Raw genomic sequence first — 7,611 nt, 5'->3', positions numbered from 1 at the left:
ACATCTTTTCTCACCACAGCTACCACTAATACCACAGGGTCTTCCAGGTCATATTGGCCAAGAGGCAAAGCTATTTGCAGTACAGCCTGGATCTATTGCAGAGCTCTCTTCTGCCCAGGACCTGCTTAAACTTGGCAGCCTTCCACGTCACTCAGAAAATAGGTTGGATCAGTATTCTCAAGTATAAAATATGCTGACTCCAGCCTGCAGAGGTCTACCAGGGAGGTACAAGATGCAATCATATGTTCTTTACTTTGCAGGGGTTGTTCCAGCATACCCCAGATCACTGCCCCCCCCCCCCAAACTACACTGTTGTGGTGAGTACCTAACAGTAGGGTTAATTGACCATCCCCTGGAGCCCTTGAATCCTTGCAGGGTTTTATCTCCTGCTCTCCAAAACCATGACTTGTTCATCTAGTCCTAATAACAGTATTTCATTAATAAAGTGAACTAATGTGATGTTTTGCAGAATGTCCAGATATTTCAATCCGTTCAGAATATGTAATGACAGAGAACAGGAGAGTTAACATAGCCTTGAGGTGGATCATAAGTGTGTTTTGTTGTCTGCCCATATCAAAGTGAACTGTTTCTGGTCATTATTAGAGGTGGAAAAGAATGTATGTCAGGTCCCTGGTTGAATACCGTTAACCTGAAGCTTTCTTAATCTGTCTAGCGAAGCTACCGCGTCCAATGCAGCAACTGCAATTGGAGCTACTATTTGGTTGAGTTTGGAGTAGTCCACCATCTGGTTTTTGCATGTGTCAGGTTAGTGAATTAAAAGGGGAATGGTAGTGACCACTGCTCTCTATTCCTTTAGATCTTATATAGAGATCTCTGAAGAAAGTATTGCTGGACCCATTTTGCCAAAAAGGAAACTAAAGCTTAGAGAGTCATTAAAATAGTATGTTTATTGTAAACTTTCCACTTTGTCAAATCTGTTTAATTCACAAGTTTTTGCACTTAACCACTAAGCTACCCAGACAATAATTGTAATTAGAGCTAATCTAGGAAAGTGAAAAACAACCTGAATGAATTGCTCCATGTCCCCCAACATCTATCATGCTTTTTGCTACAAGCTTTCATGACAAGTCTAACTTTGGGATCAAAGGGGGCCAGTTCTACCTAATTTCTTAAGAGTGGTACATCAAACTCAGTGGAGAGAGTTTTGTTAGCTTTTATTCCTGGCAGCTTTTGGATGAGCTTTATTTCCTAAGCTTTATGCCAGGATGTTTCCTCATTTAATTTTTCCAGGATCGTGATGGAAAAAAAAGAAAGAGGAAAGAGTCGCCACCCAAAATTAAAATGTGGCCTTTCATATGGAACAATGGAGCATGAGGCCTCCTGGAGCCAACAGTGACCTTCTTGTGCAAACGATGAAGCAGCTCTAAGGCATAGCTACTCTCGGCAGGCAAGACATCTCATGGGTCTCAGTTTCCTCATCCATGCAATGGAATTAATAATGGTGTCTACCTCATCGGATTGTTGGGTCTTGTTCATCTCTGAGTCCCTAACATAGCTGGCACAAAGGAGCATTTGGTGAATATATGCTGAATGAATGAATGAATTTTGAAGATTAAATGAGATAATACATATGCATAGCATGGGGCATATATTAGATTCTGTAGTGGTAATTTTACAATATATATTAAAAGCTTGAAAAGCACACAGGTCTTTTGACCCAACAGTTTTATTTCTGGAACTGAAAAACTTAATCCTAATAACTTTTCTTTCTTTTTTTCTACCCTCACCCAAGGATATTTTTTCCACTGATTTTCTTAGAGAGAGTAGAGGGGAGGGAAGGGGGGAGAGAGAGAGACATCGATGTGAGAGAGACACATCGCCTGATCACCTGGTTGCCTACCACATGGCCCCTGGGGGGTGGGGAGCAAACCTGCAACCCAGGTATGTGCCCTTGGCTGGGAATCGAACTCACAACCCTTAGGTCCGAGGGGCCCATGCTCTAACCACTGAGCAAAACTGGCCAGTGCCCTACTAACTTTAATAATTAAGATAATGAATTAATAATATGACCATCTTAATTATTCAGACAATTAATAATTTTAAATGTACCAAATATTTAGCTACAAAAATGCTCATGGAAAAACAGCCTAAATGTCCATCATTTTTTGGTGAGAAATCTGTGTGACACATAGAAAGACTTGTTTTTTAAGGAAACACCGTATTTTAATTTTGACATGGATTTGATATATCAGGAGAAAATAAAATTACTATTCAAACATCATAAGGATTCTGAAAAGGATCTAGGTGCCAAAAGTAACACGACTCCCTTTCTTGTGAGAGCTAATGGGCACTGAGCACTTACTGTGTGGAAATGCCTTTTAGTCTTCCAACAAATTTTGTGGCAAGCACTAATATTATTCCCATCTTTCAGATGAGGTAATACGCATAGAGAGAAGATTTGCCCAGGATCACGCAGATAACTAGTGGCAGAGCTGGGATTTTTTCCCCCTTTCATTATTTTTTTCACTCTTATCCTTACTTATTATTTTTTTAAATTATTTTTCAATTTAGAAAGACTTCATAAGGCTATACACTAAGGCAGTGGTCTTTGTTCCCTTGGTCGCCTAACCGTTCCTCCGTGTTTTCAGTTTTTGCCACGATAAATAGTGTGGCCTGTGGATAGGCATCACCTGGGAACTTGTTCAACACTCAGATTACTGAGCCCCACCCTGAATCTGCCCCATCAGAAATCCTGGGCCCTGGCCGAGTGGCTCAGTTGATTGGAACGTGGTGCAGTACACACAAAAGCTTTCGGGTTTGATTCCCGGTCAGGGCATATCCCTAGGTTGTGTGTTCGATCCCCAGTTGGGGCGTGTACAGAGGCAACCTATTGCTGTTTCTCTCTCACATGGATGTTTCTCTCTCTCTCTAAAATTAATAAAAGCATATCCTCAGATGAGGATTAAAAAAAAAAGAAGAAAGAAATTCTGGGGTAGGGTCCAGAAAACTGGGTTTTAACAAGCCCTCCAGGTGCTGCTGATGCACATTCAAGTTTCTGAGCCACTGCTCTGAGGTGTCACTAGAGTGTATTTTCTTTGTGAGTGGGGAGTATTTTAATTTTCTTATATTTTCTGACTTTCCTGGAGCAAGTGAACATTACATTGCCAATTGACTTGAAAAAAGATATCCAATAATAGAACAAAACAGAAAAGAAGAAAAAATGAACTCTGAGGGTCAGTGAAAGGGGGGAAAAAAGGTACATTAAAAAACACAGAAAAAAAAGCATTCCCAACCCCTAAATGATTTTTTTCTTTCCCCCACTTTACTTCTACCCTCCCTCTGCTCCCATCAATTGGATGTTATATATTTATAAGCTTGGTTAGCATCTAGGCCATTTTGTAGCTGCTTTTTTGGTTTTTCCTTTTTTTCATTTAATATTACACAGCAGCGTTTCCCATGATGCCAAGGCTTCAGAATCAGAATTTTTTTAATGCAAGCAGTAATGCTGCTTAATGGCTGTTTCCTTTGTCACCTAACTGTTCCCCTGTGTTTTCAATTTTTTGCCATTATAAATAACACTGCCATATTTACACATACATCTTTTCTCAAATTTCAAATTATGTCCTTCAAGTAGGTTCTCAGAAATGTGGTTGCTAGATAAAAGGACAGAAATATTTTTATGGTTCCTGCTAGGTATTGCCAGACTGCTCTCCCAAAGAGCAGTTACCAGTTTCCACTGCCACTAACATTGAACAAGACTGTCAGTTTCCAGTCTTCCTAGTATGAGGCATTACGATTTTAAATAGTTTTGCTAATTTAATGGAGAAAGTAAGTTATCTCTGTTTTTGTAATTTTCACTTTTTAAAATTAAAGACAATTAACAGCTTATCACCTTTCAAAATAAATTAATAGTTAATATATATTCTTTTGTAAATTGGGTTGAGAGGAAAGCTCTGGACTTCTCACCATTTAATATCATCTCACCATTTAACATCTCTTTCTTCATCTACAAAATGGAATGACACCAGAATAATTGTGAAATCAAATGAAATAAAGTCTGGGAAAGCTGTATTTTGCATGTATTCAATATCATTACTCAACCCATCTAGCCTCAAATATACCTACTTACCTACTTTTTATTAAAGCTCTGTTTTGTCAACAATCCAGAAAACTTCCACCACATCTGAACTCTTGAAGGCATTATTATTAAATTTTGTGACCTTGTGCCTTAGAAAGCTGTGAGCAAAGTCCCTTCTCAATTTCCTCAGTTGTTTTATTTATTTATTTTTTTTGAGGGGAAACAGCAGACGTGTCTGGAGTTTTACGGAGAAGGGCCTCCATCAAAGCTTGAGGGTGTCATTATCTGACACTAGCAGAAAAAGCAAGCTCAGCAACGCGAGGTGCAGCCTCCCCTTCTTTGCAAACTCGACCTTGCATTTGGAAGAAGAGCCCCTCTTATCAGGAAAGGTCAAGGGCGCTCTTAGACCCAACAGAAATGCTCCAGGTGCCAGAAGCTGACCTCATGCTAACCTGGCAGGTGCAAGAGCCAGAATGCATCAGTTAACCACTCTCAGGAAGTTTTCTCTTTGGTGTTTTTCCTGTTGCTAGGCAACGCCGCTTCCCCAAGGCTCATTGGTTAGAGCGCCTCCTTGCGTCCATGCCTGTAATAGCACCTTCAGTTGAGCAAGGAGCAAAGATTACTTTTTGTTTTCAATCATTCTTTATTGTGGACTACAATATACAGAAACGTATTCAAGATTTACATACAGCTCGAAAAATAGTTATAAAATAGCCCCCGAGTAACCACCAGCCAGGTAAAGAAATAGAGCACAGCCAGTACCCTCCACCATATCACACACCTTCTCTACAGATAAACACTCCCTGGTCGCTTTGGTTATTCCTCTATCACTTTCCTTCGTGATTTTATTACCTGTATATGCACCTTTAAAAATATAGCGTTGGTTTTGTCTGCTTTGGAACTTTATATAAAAAAGCCCTGTGGTTTTACTCAATATCATGTTTGTAAGTTTCATCCATGTAGGTGCATACGAGAAGACTATAGTGTATTTGTTTTCATTGCTGCATAATGTTCCACTATATGACTGCACCACAGTTTATACATTCTCCTGTTGATGGAAATTTGGGCTGTTTCCAGCTTGGAACTATTTTTCTTTTCCAGCCTGAACTTATTTTGAACGGTGCTGCTATGAACCTTCCTGTACACGTTTGGCTGCGCATATGCATGCATTTCTCTAGGTTGTGTATCTAAGGATAAAACTGCCAGGCCACAGAATGTGTATCTCTAACTTTACTAGGTAATGCCAAACAACTTTGTGAAGCAGTTGAACAAATAAATGTACATTCCCACCCAGCATTGGTTATTTATTCCTACTGCTCCATGGGGCTCCGCCAATACAGTTGGTATTGTCAGACACTAATTTTCACCAATTTGGCATTTCATTGCCATTTGAATTTTTATTTTCTGATCATTAATAAGGCCAAGCACATTTTCATGTTTATTGGGCCAGTTGGATTTCCTATTATTCAAAGTGTCTATTCAAAAATTTTGTCTGTTTTCTTTTGGGTTGTGTTTGTAGGAGAAGCCTCTAGTTTCTGCTCTTGGCTAATCTCTGATTTCAGTGAACGAATTTTTAAAAACAACTTTTTATTTGACGTAATTTCAGACTTACAGAGAAGTTAAGTTCTATAAATGTCTAATCACTATGTTGTACACCTGAAACGAATATAATATTGTACATCAACTGTAATTTAAAAAATTATTTTAAAAAGTTGTAAGAATAGAACCAAAAAAACTATAACCCTTTCACTAGATTCCCAAATATTAGCATATTGCCATAGTTATTTTATTCCCCTCTCTGTAACTACCTTTCCCCCCCAAATTTGAAGGCAAGTTGCAGACATGATGCCTCTTTGCCCTAAATCTTTCAGTATGTGTTTACTAAAACCAAGGACATTCTCTGACATAGACACAGTACAATGGTCAAAACCAGGAAACTGACCTGGATACATTAATAGTGTTTTAATAGTGACAAGTTAATATTTTTTCTGCAGACCTTATTCAGATTTTGCTGGTTGTCCTAATCATGTCTTCTATAACTGAAGAAAATTCGAGGTCACGTTTACATTCATTTATGATATCTCTTTTGATAATTTATTAATCTGTTAACAACTCCTCTGTCTTTGTTTTTCAAGACATTGACCCTTTAAGAGTATGGCCCTGGCTGGTGTTACTCAGTGGTTAGAGCGTTGGCTGAGCACTGAAGGAGCAGGGGTTTGATTTCCGGACAAGGGCACATACCTGGGTTGCAGGTTCAATCCTGGCCCCAGTCAGGCGCGAGCAGGAGGCAACCAATCGATGTGTTTCTCTCACATGAATGTTTCTCTCCCTCCCTCCCTCCCTCCCTCCCTCCCTCCCTCCCTCCCTCCCTCCCTCTCTCCTTTCCTCCCTCCCTCCCACTCTCTCTAAAAATCAATGGAAAAAGTATCTTTGGGTGAGGGTTAAAAAAAAAAAAGATTATGGATCAGTTACTTTTTAAACGTCCCTCAATCTGAGTTTGTCAGATATTTCTTTATGATCAAATTCAGCTTATGCATTTAGGCAGGAATATCACAGAAGAGATGTTATGCTCCAAACGTTATCTTAAGTCCTAAAACCAACCTAATACATTGTTCATCTATTCTTTCAGACACAAGTGATTATTGAGTGCAATATTAGGGATTATAACATAATAAAAAGTGAAAAGATGAGCCACAGAATATGAGAAGATCATTGAAACATGCATACTAGACATCAAATATTAAACAGGATATAAAAAATGGGGATGTAAATTACAGTATAGGAAATATAGTCAATAACATTATAATAGCTATGTATGGTGCCAGGTGGGTATTTAAATATTGGGAGGATCATTTTGTAAAGTATATGATTGTCTAACCACTATGCTGTATACCTGAAATTAAAACAAAATAATAGTGAATGTAAACTGTAATTTAAAAAAATTTCTTCTGAAAAATCAAGAATTCTTACAAATCAATAGAAAAAAAGGCAGACAGCGCGGCGGGGCGTGGCTCAGCAGTTGAGCATCGACCTAGGATCCAGGAGATGGCGGTTCGCTTCCCGGTCAGGGCACATGCCCGGGCTGCGGGCTCGATCCCCAGTCGGGGGCCTGCAGGAGGCAGCCGATAAATGACTCTTATCATTGATGTTTCTATCTCCCTCTCTATCCTTCTTCCTTTCTCTCTCTGAAGTCAATAAAGATACATTTAAAAAAAAAAGAAAGAAAAGAGAAAAAAGGCAGACAACCCAATAGGGAAAAAATGGACGAAAGACTTCATCTAGCTCTTCCTAAGAAAGGAAATCCAAACGGATACTAAATATGTAAAAAAGTGCTCAACTTCATTAATAAACCCCTGTTTATGCAAATTAAAACACAACAAAATAACATAATATGCATCACATAATGGCCAAAATGAAAAGGACTTCAATACCAAGTGTTAGTGAGGTAGCAGTGCTACTGGATGAGCCAGAGTTTAATTAGTCAACCACTTAGGAAAAAGTGTTGCTTTAAACTAGGAAAGTTCGAGATATGCACACTTTCTGATCCAGCAATTCCACCAACGCAAACTCCT

The sequence above is a fragment of the Miniopterus natalensis genome, chromosome 15 (genome assembly GCF_054644295.1).
Source record: "Miniopterus natalensis isolate mMinNat1 chromosome 15, mMinNat1.hap1, whole genome shotgun sequence".
Taxonomy (NCBI): domain Eukaryota; kingdom Metazoa; phylum Chordata; class Mammalia; order Chiroptera; family Miniopteridae; genus Miniopterus; species Miniopterus natalensis.
This window is presented reverse-complemented; position numbering follows the sequence as displayed.